Consider the following 16,784-nt stretch of genomic DNA (forward strand, 5'->3'; position numbering starts at 1 on the left):
TTTTTTTCCCCTGCTGCCTTCACTTTGTTGTAGTAGAGAACCTGCACCAGTTCCTTTCTGCAGTAGAGAGTGTGGTGGAATGTAATCGAGATTCTCAGGAGGGGGGGGCTGCCTTCCAGAGGGCAAAGAAGCTGTGAAACTTGCATTGTTTGGTCGTGAGGTGGAGAATTAGGAAGGATCCTTCTTAGCAATTTTCAGAGCGTATCTGTAGTGTTGCAAGGGATTGTTTTATTTTGGCGAGATTTCTGTCTGTAGGTGAGGAACAACAAAGGAAGTGGCTCAGAAGTAAATCTATGTCTCTTGGGGCTTGAATGGAGAAATGCAAGCTCTCTCTGCACTGAGGAATGAATGCCCAGGAATGATGGCTGATACTTCACATTCAGTTATAAATCTATGTTGTTGTTAGTTGCGAAGTCGTGTCCGACCCATCGCGACCCTATGGACAATGTTCCTCCAGGCCTTCCTGTCCTCTACCATCTTCTGGAGTCCATCTAGGCTCACGCCTACTGCTTCAGTGACTCCATCCAGCCACCTCATTCTCTGTCGTCCCCTTCTTCTCTTGCCCTCAATCTTTCCCAGCATTAGGCTCTTCTCCAGTGAGTCCTTCCTTCTCATTAGGTGGCCAAAGTATTTGAGTTTTAGCTTCAGGATCTGGCCTTCTAAAGAGCAGTCAGGGTTGATCTCCTCTAGGACTGACCGGTTTGATCACCTTGCAGTCCAAGGATATAAATCTATAGAATACATTAAGCCTATTTAAGGTTTATATTACAAGCTCCTGACTCAAAATGGTGGGAAACTATAATTTGGTGATGCCCTCTCAGGAGTAACCAAAAAAAAAAAACACAAAAAAAAACAGTGCGTGGGTACAGACATTTTGGCAATGGGCTGTGAGCTGCCCAACCCCACCATCAATCCCATTTCAGACCACAAAGACTGAATTTGCTCATTGCACTAAGCCAAAATCAAACCATTCATTCTGGTTTAATTGCTAAGCAACCTACTGTAGTTGCTGGTGGGCCAATATCTGATCACTACAGAGACTTCTTCACAGCCACATAGTTGACCCGTTATGCAAAAACAGGAATTTGCCGTTCCCTGCAAGCCAAGGATAGTCTAGAGAGATAAACTATTGGTCTGGCATTATAAGGATTTGTTTACGGAGTCATGAACTTTTAGTACAATAAGTGGGAACTGAAAATCTTAGTAGTGAAAGAATCAGTTTTCACCCTAATCTGTGCTTCAAGTGGTTCGTGTTTCATTATATGTGTTTCAGGATAAATGGACGGTCTTTTTGGATCCTTCCCTTTAAAAAAAATGGAAGTACACTTATAAATGAACCAGTCCAGGAAGTTCTCAACTTATGACCATAACTGAGCCTGGCATTATGACTGTAAATCATGCCAGTCATTCAGCAGGCCATCATGTGACCAGCCCACTTTTACGATGTTTTGGGGGAGCAGTTGTTAAACAAACATAGCAGTCATAAAGCTAGTGTGGCACCCATTAAGTGAAGGCTGTGGTCATCAAATAATGGATGGTTGTTGTTTTTTGGTATGAAACCAGAAGCAAACATCAGATTCTGTGACCATGGGATGCTATAAACAGATGCCAATATGGGTTGATTGCTGAGCATCCAAAAGAGCCTTGGTGGAGCAGTGGGCTAATGCCTCCTTAAGTAACACCAGCTGCCTGCAATTAGTGCAGGTTCGAGTCCCACCAGGCTCAAGGTTGACTCAGCCTTCCATCCTTCCGAGGTAGGTAAAATGAGGACCCAGATTGTTGGGGGCAATTAAGCTGACCTTGTAATAATGCCGCTTGGGATGTGTGTGAAAGCCCTAATAAGCAGGCATATACATAGAATGAAGGCTACTGCTAAGCTTGTAAGCCGCCCTGAGTCTTCGGAGAAGGGAGGGATATAAATGGAATTAAAATAAAAAATAAATAAATAAAAATAAAATGGATGACATGACTACAGGGGAGGGGTGGGTGGGCAGCCATTGGAACACCCAATCCAGCTCATAAGTACTTTTTTTTTGGGGGGGGGGTTCCATCGTAACTTTGAATGGTTGTTACCAACTGGTGGTTAAACGAGGACTACTTGAATTTCATTGCTCAGAGCGGTTTGACGTCTTCCTCCTCCAGATATATTGGACTTCAGCTCTCCCGAGCCTGTGAACTCCGCAGAGATTTCAGTCGGAGCCGGTGACCTTAGACCTGGGCATCCAAGGTGACTCTGAGAATTGAACTGGGCATCTGGTGAGAAGCCTTCTCCTTCTGTTCCAGATCTGCACTGGATCCAAGATTCCTCCGAAAGCAGCGTTTACGGGCTGAAGAGAAAAGGATCAGGCAGCGTGAAAAGGGGCAGAGGAAGCTAGCTGCCTGGAGATGTTCATAGAGGCATCTGTTAGCAATTAGCATTTTGAATGCTTTACAAAGATGCCATCTGTGGTGAGAGGATGGAGCCAGGGCGGGGGACACTGAGAGAAGCCGGGTGGGGGGGAGAGGAGGGAAGAAGGATCCAGTGACTTATAGCAATTTCTCTCTTCCCCCCCCCTCCAAGAATTGGAGAGATGGATGGAACATTAACTATAACCTCCGAAAGAGGGAATGTGGTAGCATAGGAGGCTTTTTTTGTTTTTGGAGAACCTTTCAAAATTAGCTTTTCAGCAACAACCTTTTGCCGGATAGCCTCCTGCCTGTTTATAGGGGGGGCGGGGTCCTTCAAGGCTGAGGTTACCCCCCCCCACACACACACACAAAAGCAGGATTTTATTTCCCATGTTCAGGTATATCTTCATCCCCAAGGATCTCCCCAACCTACCTGTCTAAGAAACGCTTCCAGATCAAGGGCTAGAAGACCTCCGAGGTCCCTTCCCAACTCTGTTATTCTGCTAAATTCTGTTAAGTTGTTTAGGTGCTCTTTCCCAGCCTACGGCTGTTTTGCAATCTCCCCTCTTCTCCCGCCTGTTCTATATGAGGAGGAAGAAATTGTTTAGCTTGCGTTTGAAGGGAAATGTAACCTTCTCTTGGAGCTTATCCGTGAACCCAAACTTCGAGTTTCGTATGAAATTTACACTTTCTCAAATGCTGCATTGCTGTTTCTCATTCTTAGGGGAAAGAGTTAGGCAACAAGGCACATAATCCTGGAAAAGGGAAAAAGAAACGGGGAGGGAGATTAAAATAACCTCCAGTTGAATTTCCTGGTGGCTCCAATGACAAAACCCTGCAATTTTCTTGGCAATGAAATGGAAACAGTGTTTTATTGTCTTTGTTCTAATCTAGATAGTTTTTTAAAAAAACAAATCTTAATGTAGCCTGCAGCTCTACTGTACTGTTCTTATACTAGAATGTAAACTGGGTAAAGTTGTTTACAACGTAGGACAAAGACACCCACATGCCAATGTATAAAATGGGAGAAACGTGTGTGAAAAGAGGCATTTAAATTTTTAGCACATTTTAAAAAAGGCTCAAGCTGGAGAATCTGGAAAAAAAAGAGATGTCAGACACTGAAGCTGAGATATTTGTCCACCCTTAAGCTACGCCACTCCCTCCCTTAAGTTTGCTCCCATAATCTTGACCCCCCAATTGTCAGACTGTCACCTGGAGCACACAAATAAATCCACATTTGACCTAGCCACAAAGAATGAAGGGCAAGGCTCAGAAAATTGCTTTAATGCAAGGACCAAAGAAATTCTATTGACAAAAATGATCAGGTTCTGCAGAACTTGGAAATCAAGTCTTGTCTGAGACCCCGGTTAAAATTCCACATTGATTTCTCCCACCCTTACATAGTACAGGTAGTCCTCATCTTACAACAGATCGTTTAGTGACCGTTCACACTGAAAAAAGTGACTTGTGATCATTTTTCACACTTGCCATCTTTGTTCATTCCCCACGATCACGCGGTCAAAATTCAGATGCTTGGCAACTGGCTCGAACTTATGACCGTTGCTTTTTCCCAGGGTCATGCGATCCCCTTTTGCAACCTTTCGACAAGCAAAATAAGAAATAATAAATAAATAAATAAATAAATAAATAAATAAATAAATAAATAAATAAATAAATAAATAAATAAAATCAATGGGGAAGCCAAATTCACATAACAACTACGTTAACAACTTAGCAACTGCAGTGTTCACTTAACAACTGCGGCAAGAAAGGTCGTAAAATGGGACAAAAATCACTTGACAAATGTCTCGCTTAGCAACAGAAATCTTGGGCTCAGTTGTGGTTGTAAGTCAAGGACTACCTGTCATGGGCTTCTCTCTTGGCGTTCATTTCTCAACCTTGGATGTGGAAAGCGTTTGCGCAGGGTTTGGTGAATGGCCCTGCCTGGTCTCAAGCTCTTTGATCCCAGCTATGCCATCTTTAGGGACGCGGTGGCTCAGTGGGTTAGGACGCTGAGCTTGTCGATCCGAAGGTCGGCAGTTTGGCGGGTCGAATCCCGAGTGCCGTGTAGCAGAGTGAGCGCCTGTTACTCGTCCCAGCTTCTGCCAACCTAGCAGTTCGAAAGCACGTAAAAATGCAAGTAGAAAAATAGGAACCACTCCGGTGGGAAGGTAACAGCGTTCTGTGCGCCTTTGGTGTCTAGTCATGCCGGCCACATGACCACGGAGATGTCCTCGGACAAGCGCTGGCTCTTCGGCTTTGAAACGGAGATGAGCACCGGCCCCTAGAGTCGGAAACGACTAGCACGCATGTGCGGGGGAACCTTTACCTTTACCTTTACCTTTTATGCCATCTTTAAGGAGGTGGGGGTGGGGGTTATCGCTTTTATTGTTTCTTTTTGGATTTTTATTTTTGTAAGCCACCAGAGTCGCTGAGAGTGAGTAGGCAGCCATATACATTTTCCTAAGTAAATAAATAGGCTCACAACAGCCAATCATTGTTTGAGAAAGGCCTGTTCTCTTTAATCTTGACTTAACTCCTAAACTTTTCCTTTACCATTCAGCTGGTGATGCCAGGCCCCAAAAGCCAAGAACAACAGGTGGAGTTACTTCTGAGTAGTTTGTTTATTATTGTTCACCTAAAGACAGAATCTTGCCAGACTAAAGTATCAAAGTGTACAACTATAGATATACTCTGTGAGCTACTAGGGAGGGTACATCCTTGTCCTCTTCCCACCTACCAGACTTTCCAAACTCCACTATCTCTTTGCCTTCTGAGAAGCAGTCCCTGGGACTTCAAACTACATCCTCACAGGTGGCCTTTAATACTCCATGGTTATGGAAGCCTCTGATTTTGTTAGTGTGCTGCCTTGACTTGTCTGGAAGCTTGTGCTAATGATATGAAACATTGGCAAAAACATGTGGCATTTGGGGGAAAGACCTTACTGCTTCCTTAAGCTTAGATTCAATTTCCAGTAAAACATTGTCTCCTCCCATTGCTGCTTTAAGATGACTTACTTTGCATCCTGATGCAAATCTCTTCTAGAAGAGTCCAGATTCTTCCTGAAATTTCAAACGCTGCAAAGGGGCTCTGCTTTCCTACATCCGAAAAGGCTTCCTTTCACCTCACAGGCTACACTGCTGTGTGATCCTTCTCATTTCGGCCATCAAAAAGTTATTCTGTGGTGATCTAAAGCCATCAGTGAATGGGCAATTCAATGTGAAGGGTATTATCATTGCTTTGGGCCATATTCTATACATTCTTAATGGTTGCAGGGCTCAGTCATATGCCCGGGCAGACTGCCAAGTCAACAGGCGAACATGTGGGAGGATGAGATAAGGCCTGCCACCTAAAGTGGCGTTTTATGTAGGTGGTACATTCTGGCCCACCAGCATGGAGTGGGTAGGAAATGCATTGAAATGACAGCCAAACTGTTTTTATTCCAGGATAGAATAAACATATTTATTTATTTAGCACATGGCAAGATTACAGCATGAGTCCGATAGTTGAGACATATATTGGTGTATTTTTTTTATCCCATTTATATCCCGCCCTTCTCCGAAGACTCAGGGCTGCTTACAATCTAAAGCACAAATCAATGTGCTTAGCAATAGCCTTCATTCTATGTATATGCCTGCTTATTAGAGCTTTTGCCCCCTCCCCCAGCGGCCTTATTACAAAGTCAGCTTATTGCCCCCAACAATCTGGGTCCTCATTTTACCTACCTGGGAAGGATGGAAGGCTGAGTCAACCTTGAGCCTGGTGGGACTCGAACCTGCACTAATTGCAGGCAGCTGGTGTTACTTAAGGAGGCATTAGCCCACTGCTCCACCAAGGCTCTTTGTGTATTTGTGTGTGTATAAATATGTATTGGTATTTATAGGAATGATGGTTGTTTTGAGAACAGAAGATAAGGTGAGCAATTAACCCTGGTTAAGTTGCATATCCAGAAGGCCGCAGAAGAGAAAAGAATCAACCTTCTCTGTTAGAGGAACAGGAAACAAACGCATGGACTAATTCAAGTTTATTGTAAGGCTTCATTAACAGAAACGTCCCAGTTTGAAATTATAGATCTCCTGCCATCTCTTTTTACAGCCTGATAAGTTTAAGAGGTTCCTTTCCTTTCTGGGTTCCTATCTCTGCCCATTGTGCAGCTTCCCTACTCTTCTCTAAGCAGCACTTTTCCCCAACCCCCTGCCTCCCAAGGTCACGACCACATGCCATGATAAAAGAGAAAGAGTTTGCAATGGAAAGAGAAGAGCCCCTTTATTCCGACACGCTTGAATGATCTCTGGAGGGCTCGGGACAGGGGACATTCCTCTGTTCTAGTCCTATTAGACCTCTCGGCGGCTTTCGATACCATCGACCATGGTATCTTGCTGCGGCGTCTCAGGGGATTGGGAGTGGGAGGCACAGTTTTACAGTGGTTCTCCTCCTATCTCCGGGGACGTTCGCAGTCGGTGTTGGCAGGAGGACAGAGGTCGACCGCAAGGTCTCTCATTTGTGGAGTTCCTCAGGGGTCGGTCCTCTCGCCTCTCCTGTTCAACATCTACATGAAACCGCTGGGTGAGATCATTCGTGGCTTTGGAGTTGGGTATCATCAGTACGCTGATGATACCCAACTTTTCCTTTCGACCCCAAACCACCCCAGTGATGCCCTCAACGTGATGTCCCGTTGCCTGGAGGCGGTTCGGGTCTGGATGGGGAGGAACAGACTCCAACTCAACCCCGACAAGACTGAATGGCTTTGCATACCTTCATCCCGGGTTTATTCGGATGTTCCACCTTTGGCTATGGGGGGTGAACTATTACCCCCCGTAGATAGGGCTCGCAACTTGGGAGTCCTCCTAGATTCACAGCTCACCCTGGAAGACCATATAGGAGCTGTGACTAGGGGGGCCTTCGCCCAGGTTCGCCTGGTGCGCCAGTTGCGGCCCTATCTTAGCCGGGATGATTTGTGCACGGTCACTCATGCGCTCGTGTCCTCTCGTCTAGACTACTGCAACGCTCTCTACATGGGGCTGCCCTTGAGGACCACCCGGAAGCTCCAACTGGTACAGAATGCAGCCGCGAGAGTTGTGTTGGGAGTCTCCCGATACTCCCACGTTACACCGCTGCTCCGTGAGCTGCATTGGTTGCCAGTTGTCTTCCGGGTGAGATTCAAGGTACTGGTAACAGTGTTTAAAGCCCTTCATGGCATGGGGCCGGAGTACCTTGGGGAACATCTGCTGCCGGCATCAAGCTCCCTGCGCCCTGTGCGTTCCCACAGAGAGGGCCTCCTCAGGGTGCCACCGATCAGAGAATGTCGATTGGTGGTCCCCAGGGGGAGATCCTTCTCTGTGGGCGCTCCGGAGCTGTGGAACCAGCTACCGGTAGAGCTCCGGATGGCGCCCGATCTTCGCTCCTTTCGTCGCGATCTCAAGACGTTTCTGTTTGTTCAAGCCGGCCTAGCCTGATGGGGATTGGTGGGGTTTTTATTCTTGTGTTTTAATTTTAACTTGGCGTTTTAGAACTTGATTCCAACTGTTTTAATATGGGCAATTATTTAATCTTGTTTTAACGTTTGTATTTAGTATTTTATTCTGCCCTGTGAACCGCCCTGAGTCCTCAGGGAGAAGGGCGGTATATAAATATTATTAAATTAAATATTATTAAATTAAATTGTATCTCAGACTAGGGAGAGATTTCTCCAGGATGGAGTTCAGATGAAGCCAATTCGGCACAGGTTAGTGAATAAGATATTTGCCTTTCCCCTGTTTCTTGTGAAATTGATTAGTCATCAGTGTCTTAGCATGCCCGCAGTTATGTCATCAGGAAAGGTACACAGAATGCTGGAGCCGTACTCTAGACAGAATCACTCTAGTCTACAGTAGGTGTGTGGGAGGATCTTCAAATGCGAGGGAGGAGAATTAAGTGTACAAGGAGGCCACAGGTACCCATTCTATGTCTAATGTAGTAGGAATTGGTTCAGACTTGATTGCCTCTTTCACAATTGAAGTTCCCAAGAAACAGTGACTCAGGAGCACAGCATGTCCTTTACGTGTGGAAGTTCTCACATTTCAAACTAGACATCTGAAGATAAAATAATAATAATAATAATAATAATAATAATAATAATAATAATAATAATAATAATAATAATAATAATAGTAATTAGTAGTAGTAGTAGTAGTAGTAGTAGTAGTAGTAGTAAGGGACCTTGGAGGTCCAGTTTCCTGCTCAGGCAGGAAACCCTATATCATTCTAGACAAATGGCTGTCCAGTCTCTTCTCAAAAGCCTCCAGTGATGCAGCATCCACAACTTCTGGAGGCAAGTGATTCCACTGATTGATTGCTCTGTCAGGAAGTATCTTCTTAGTTCTAGGTTGCTTCTCTCCTTGACTAGTTTCCATCCGTTGCTTCTTGTCCTGCCTTCAGGTGCTTTGGAGAATAGCTTGACTCCCTCTTCTTTGTGGCAGCCCCTGAGATATTGGAATACTTCAATCATGTCACCCCTCACCCTTCTCTTCGTTAAACTACACATAACCAATTCCAGCAACTGTTCCCTATATGTTTTAGCCTCCAGTCCCCCAATCATCTTTGTTACTCTTCTCTGTACTCTTTCTAGAGTCTCAACATCTTTTTTACATCGTGGTGACCAAAACTGGATGCAGTATTCCAGGTGTGGCCTTACCAAGGCATTGTAAATATAGGGGGGGGGGGAATCACAGAAAAGGTACAATAGTGCAGATGATATGGGGTATGTGGTCAAAACTGGATCCCAGACAAATTATTCCCCTAACCTATATGTTGGACAAACCTACCTTAGATCCACACCATTACAAAAAAAATCCTTGGTGATGTTTTGACTGTGTCTTTTATTAATTGACTTTGATTTGTGGGGTCCTTGGAGCTCTCTGACCTTAGCTGTTTTCTTGCAAACTTTTAATTACCCAACTAGGTAAGCCCTAATAATAAGCAGGCATATACATAGAATGAAGGCTATTGCTAAGCACATTTGATTTGTGCTTAGATTGTAAGCCGCCCTGAGTCTGCGGAGAAGGGCGGGATATAAATGGGATTAAAATAAAATAAATAAATAAATAAATAAAACATCATCAGTGCTAGAAGAGAGTGGGGTTTGCTCTCTTTTCATATCCTTGGTGACTTGCCCTGTCCATGTTGGTGGGAATGTTCTTGGTGGTTCCTTGATTCGGCTATTGCTTACTTCTTTGACTGTTTGTCTAAGTTGGTAGTTCTTTTATTGGGATATTGTTTACTGCTAGATTGTTGGTTTAGTATTACTCTTGGTGTGAATCTCTGCTTATCTGGGTATTCATTGCTCTTGTGAAGTTTTTTGGGACTTTTAATTTTATTTTTACATTTTTGGCTGTTCTCTTTTGAATGGTAAGTACATGTTGTTTACCTCTATGTGCCTTTTGATAGCTGATTTATCTGAGTGCCAGGCTTCCAGGAATTCTCCAGTGTTTTTGAATGTGGCTTGGTAGGATACTCACAATTTCCCAATTGAACCTATAGTTAATTCTGTCCATATGTTGTGCAATTAAGAAGTTTTTGTCATGTCTTCGGACTGCTAGTTGGTGCTCATGGATGCACTCTGCTAGTCTTTTGCCTGTTTCTCCTACATAATGGCTGTCCTTACACTGTATATTGTAGATGATTCCTGGATTTTCTTCTGGGGCTGCTGGTGTCACATCTGTCCTGCTTTGTTCCAACACATGACAAGGTTTCTGGCTGACTTTTGAGTTTCTCCAGTGGCCAAAGTTTGTAGGAGATGTCTAAACTAAACTCTGGTCTGCTATCCTTCAGAAGTGATATTTAAAGTGATATTTTAGAAGAATCCCCAGCTTTACTTTGGTCTGACTTTAGGAACTGAAACCAGGAGACATAATAGGTTCACTATACTGAAATTACAAAATTTTCTGGCCTGAACACTTGCCTTGATACAATCCAAATCTCTGTGTCAGACATTAGTTAGAGTCACAGCCATTGTCATGGTCATTATCAATAGAAACCTTTCTCTACACAAAGGCAACAGGTAACAAATGTCTTTGAGTAAAACTGCCAATTCCTAAAACTCTGGTTGATATTTTCTGTCTCCTAAGATTTCCAAGAAGGAAAATAAAATAATTGTTGTGAGAAAGCAGGATCTTTTCTAAATTCTATCAAATGATCAGCTTAGAAACTCCAACCATAACAAATTCAGTCCCTCTTTCCCCACCAGGTCCTATCTACCTAGCTTTTTCCAAACTTTCAGTCAACATCTGTCTGCAGAGAAGGCCCTTCTCCTGAACCCTGCCAGCATGCCTCATCTGCTAGCAGGGTTGGGATGGGCCAATCCCAGTCGGACGAGATGGTCCCTCAAGTAGCCTGGAACCATGCCAGTAAAGGTACTTTTATTGAAATTGGATAGAATGACAAAATCTTTCAAAATCTTCCCTGTCAGGCCTAAGTTCTAAGAGATCCAGATCTTTATTTGCTTATGCCTAATAGACAGAATCTTACCTGACTAAAGCTATAAACTTTTAACCTAACAGATATACTCCAGGATATTGTAGAGCATAGCTACCCTGGACCTTTTCCTCTCTCCCACTTCCAATTTAAGAATGTGCAGTCTCTTGTGATAGGCCTCTCTCTGGAATAGAATAGAATAGAATAGAATAGAATAGAATAGAACAGAACAGAACAGAACAGAACAGAACAGAACAGAACAGAACAGAACAGAATAGAATAGAATAGAATAGAATAGAACAGAACAGAATAGAATAGAATAGAATAGATTAACAGAGTTGGAAGGGACCTTGTACGTCATCTAGTCCAGGGGCGTCAAACTGCCAGCTCGTGGGCCAGATGTGTCATGCAGAAGCCACGCCCATCCCAGCTCTGGCAAGGGGGAAAAAGTCGCGATACATCACGACACATCACATGATGTGGCGAGTTTGACACCCCTGATTTAGTCCAGCCCCCCCCCACCCAAGCAGGAGACCCTACACCATTTCTGACAGATGGCAGTCCAGTCTCTTCTTGAAAGCTTCCAGTGATGAAGCTCCCACAATATCTGAAGGCAACCTGTTCCATTAGTTGATTATTATCACTGTGAGAAAAATTTCTTCTTATTTCTAGGTTGAATCACTCCTTGATTGGTTTCCATCCATTATTCCTTGTCTGGCCTTTAGGTTCTTTGGAAAATAGGTTGATCCCCTCCTCTGTGTGGCAGCCCCTCAAATATTGGAATGCTCCTATCATGTCTCCCCTATATAAGGTATGCTCTCTGCCTCTCTCTCCCCTCTTCTCTCTGTCTGTCTGTCTGTCTGTCTGTCTGTCTGTCTGTCTGTCTCTCTCTCTCTCTCTCTCTCTCTCTCTCTCTCTCTCTGTGTCTCTGTCTCTCTCTCCTAACGTAAATGCAATCCCAGGATGCTTATTCTGGTCTGACTCTATTTACTGTGCTAGGTCTAAGAAAAGGTCCTATTTCAGTTGCCATTATTTCATCCACTCTCAAGCAAAGAGATAAGAGGTGATTGGTGTCCTAACTCTTTGTCAGGTAAGCCTTTGGGCCTATTTCTTCTTATTTCTGTCATCCAAGCCTAGCCCAGCCTTAAGGTCTCCTGGCCATAGGTCCATAATGCAGGTTTCTTTCAATACCCTTCTTGCCCTAGACTGTGTCCTCAGATATTTCACTGACTCTTCTCTCACCGCCAACCCATAAACTCTAGCTAATGGAAATGACTCAGACTGTCTCAAGTCCTCCCATCAACCTTACTATGGATAGAATCCCCTATGCCAACAGTACATTTTCAATGGCGGACTGAGATTTCCAGCCCATTTGTTACACCGTAGAACAGGGGTCTTCAAACTCGGCCCTTTTATGACTCGTGGACTTCAACTCCCAGAATTCCTCAGCCAGGCATGCTGGCTGAGGAATTCTGGGAGTTGAAGTCCACGAGTCATAAAAGGGCCGAGTTTGAAGACCTCTGCTGTAGAACATCTAGTGGCCAGTCAGAACCTTGATTCCACAGTTGCTTCTTTTGTGGCTGCCCCCTCCTCCCCCCCCTCTCTTTTGCAATCATTTTATATACCCTATTTGGGGAGTGGAAATTGTGCCTATAAATCCATCAGCAGAACATGATGAACCGAGTGACTGGAGAGTCCAGAATTGGCCACTTCACGGCATTTGCTCCGCAGAAGCCCAAGGCACCAGTACAGAAAGACACAGGCTCCGTTTATTCTTTAAAAATAGAGTTGTAGGAATTTCTGGAGAGATGTAACTACTGTACTTGCGCTGTAGAAAAAGTAGAACAATTGCATTGTTTTCTCCTCTTCCTCTCTCTCTTTCCCTGTAGGTTGGCACCTTTGCTTCCTCTCTTTAGCTTTTGATGTACAGTTTTGGTTGCATTGCTTTCACAAGTTCTGTTCCGTTTTTATCCTCATTTGTACTTTTAAGAAAATTGGTTGGATTACAGATCGTCCTCCATTTACAACTATAACTGAGACAATTGTTACGTCAGGTTTGCCCCATTTTATGACGTTTCTTGCCCCACTTGTTGAAAAAATCACTGCCATTGTGAAGTTAGTCACCCAGTTGCTTAGGAGTGAATCTGGCTTCCCCATTGACTTTGCTTGTCAGAAGGTCGCAGAAGGGGATCACGTGACCCCGGGACACTGTGACCATTGTAAATATGAGTCAGTTACCAACTCTCAGAATTTTGATCACATGACCATGGGGATGCTGCAATGGTCCTAAGTGTGGAAAAACGGTCATAAATCACTTTTTTAGTGCCTTCAAACAATCATTAAATGAACTGCTGTAAGTCAATGACTACCTGTATTTATTTATGTATGTCTCGCCTTTCTCTATTTTCCCCACAACAACAACCATGTGAGGTGGGCTGGGCTGAGAAAGAGTGACTGGCCCAAAGTCACCCAGCCAGCTTTAGTGCCTAAGACAGGACTAGAACTCACCATCTCCCGGTGACTGGCCCAGAGTTACTCAGTCACTTTCATGCATAAGGTGGGACGAGAACTTACTTGTCTCCTGGTGATTGGCCCAAAGTCACTCAGTCACTTTTATGCATAATGTGGGACTAGAACTCACTGTCTCCTGGTGACTGGCCCAAAGTCACCCAGCCAGCTTTAGTGCCTAAGACAGGACTAGAACTCACCATCTCCCGGTGATTGGCCCAGAGTTACTCAGTCACTTTCATGCATAAGGTGGGACTAGAACTTACTTGTCTCCTGGTGATTGGCCCAAAGTCACTCAGTCACTTTTATGCATAATGTGGGACTAGAACTCACTGTCTCCTGGTGACTGGCCCAAAGTCACCCAGCCAGCTTTAGTGCCTAAGACAGGACTAGAACTCACCATCTCCCGGTGATTGGCCCAGAGTTACTCAGTCACTTTCATGCATAAGGTGGGACTAGAACTTACTTGTCTCCTGGTGATTGGCCCAAAGTCACTCAGTCACTTTTATGCATAATGTGGGACTAGAACTCACTGTCTCCTGGTGACTGGCCCAAAGTCACCCAGCCAGCTTTAGTGCCTAAGGGCAGGACTAGAACTCACCATCTCCTAATAATTGGCCCAGGATGACTGTCATGCCTAAAGTGGGATTAGAACTCTTGGTTTCTTACACAATTTCTAGCCTTGTGTCTTAATTTTCCCTTCTTGCTTTCCCCTTTCTCTCTTTAGTACATTTGCTTCTTTTCTCTCGCTTTTTATATACTGTTTTGATTATATTGTTTTCACAAGTTCTGTTTTGTTTTTATTCTCACTTGTAATTTCAAGAAGACTAATTAGATTATTGTTTACAAAAGAGAGAGATGTGAGAATTACAGGCAGAGAGTTTCCAGTGCATAATATACAGAGCTTTGAAAAGAATTTAATAATGGTTAGAGGAGAATACGATACAGACAGCAGAAGACCGCTAATGTGACAGGAGAATTTTGTAGGATTTCTTTGCTCATTTTTTAAAAAGAACTTGCTCAGATTCACCAATTCCTTGACCATGCCATCCACAGGAGAGTCAAAACAGGAAACATGGATTTGATTTCATGATACAGCTGCCATATGATTGTGATCAAAACTCTGGAGTGGTAAAGAAAAAGAAATTGATATGGTTCTCCATCCAGATAGTAGGTCTGGAGATCTTTAAAAAGGTGACGTGTCATTTGAAGATTGGATTCGAAAGCAGCTTTGCAACTTTCCAAATCAGATCAGCGGTTCTAGGTGATCAAATCCATGGAATCTATTCAATAATGTATGCACCAATTTAGGTTTTGGATGTGCACATTTGTGTTTTAGTATCCAAATCAAATGGAATCAAATTGCTCCAATGGAGACGATTCAATCTAATTTGAACTGGAGCACTAAATTGCGTTGATCTGGCTCAGCAAATCAACAATTGCACCAAAATCTGAGAATGGATCCTCTGATTTTAACTTTGTTTTGTCGCCAAATTAGATTTGCCATAGCAATTTTTTTTACCTTGATCAGTTCCTTCGCTTTGCCACCATCAAACAAATATTTGTTACTTTCTATGTCCTAGGATAGAATAGCAGGATCTATTGTTCAGACATGAACTACCCAGGACTCCAATCAGACTCCTGTGGCTTTTCAGTTGAGATATATCTCCTGGCTAACGCAAAACACTGAGAATCCACCTCATGGTGCCATTGACCTCCTCACACCTTGCTTTGGTCTTCGCTGGATTTTGTTTGGAAACTTTGCACAGTGTATAAAAAGTAAGTTCAACTTTATCCCATTGTTGTGGGCCTTTTAATTAAAAATCAATTCCATTTTCTCTGAGGGGAAGGAGGATTGATGCTATTCGACATTCCCTACTTTTATGCATTTAAGATGAAAAATGAAGGCTAGCCAAAAGGTCAGTGCTTGACTCATGCATTAAACATCATTCCATCGAATGAAGTTGGTAGTGATATAGATGGAGCTCTGGGGCTATCCTATTTAGTCGCAAGAATTCAAGTAGCCACTAGAAGGCAGCAAAGAGAACTTGTTTTGCTGCCATCTGGTGGTTGTCTGGATATCTATAGCCTCAGATACTGTAATCCTAGTCTGATTTCCAGAACACAGCTTCCTACTTCTTTTTAAAAACACAGCATGTTAACCAGATAACCTTTTATTAGACAGAAAGTCTCTATGAAGTGCCATGTTCAGTGCAGGCTCTGCTGAAAATCTGCACACTGACTGCCACGCAAGATAAGAAATGGCTTTATGTTTTCACTCCTCCCATGCCGCTTCTTCCTTGCCAGCTGCTCCTCCCCACCCATCGTTGCTTGTGGGTTCTCCCCACCAGTAACTAATTATTCGTAACTGAAGCAGCTCTTTTGGGATTGTTCCAAGGGGCACCAGATGGAACTGTTAACCCTCAAAACAGCCCTAGAGGCCCCCCACCTCCAACAAATTGACTTTTTAGTAGAGTGGGAAGAGGGGAGGCAGAAAGGGAACAGCAGAGATAAATGAGGCTCCATAAATTGCTTTTAAGTGACACTCGGATTCCAAGATCAGGAGACTAGAAAAATTCAATGACTGCATCTTTTAAAGCTGCAGGAAGAGTCGCCCTTCCTGCTTCCTTCTTAAGGGTCCCTTCACTGAGAAATCTTACTCTGCAAATCTGTATTGGAACTGAAGTGAAACTGTCCCATCCCTTTCCTCAGCTTTTGGTTATTTTTATCTTGATTGTTCCAGAAGTCTGGCGTTTCTTTAATCTTGGCTGGCCTAAAAGATTACATGAAGATGAATGTTTTCACTCTGGCCGATGGAAGTGCTTTCAACGTTTTGTCAAAACGGATTTGTAACTGACTTAGGCCAGCAGCCAAAGGATTAGTTCTCATTTCTTATCTGCAAAACCTAGAACATGTCATATACCTAACACACAAAAGCAATGGAACCTGTATTTTGGGGAATCTTCTAATTGCACCCAGCCTGATGCAGGATCTGGAAAATGCACTGAATGCTCATGCAAATTTCCGTGTTGATTTATGTGGGGTTTTGCCTACATTCACACTTAGATGGGAGGAGGCAATCAGTAGTGTCCATCTATAGGTAGTCTTTGACTTATGACCACAATTGGGACCGGAAAACTCATTGTGAAGCATTATGGTCATTATGTGAGACATCATGCCATTGCACCCAATTTTACAACCTTTTTTTTTCTGCTGTGGTTGTTATGTGAAACATCACATGACCGTGACTTGTGACCTTCCCTGTCAGCTTCCTGGTGGATGTTGCTTGTCAGAAGCTAGCTGCCAAGCTCCCAAATTACAATCACAAGACTGCTGGGATGCTGGGATGGTCATGAGTGTGAGGACCGGTTATAAGCCACTTGTTTTGGGGCTGCCGTAATTTCAAACAATCACTAAACAAATGGTTGCAAGTCTGA

This window comes from Vipera ursinii (assembly GCF_947247035.1).
Source record: "Vipera ursinii genome assembly, chromosome: 9".
Classification (NCBI taxonomy): domain Eukaryota; kingdom Metazoa; phylum Chordata; class Lepidosauria; order Squamata; family Viperidae; genus Vipera; species Vipera ursinii.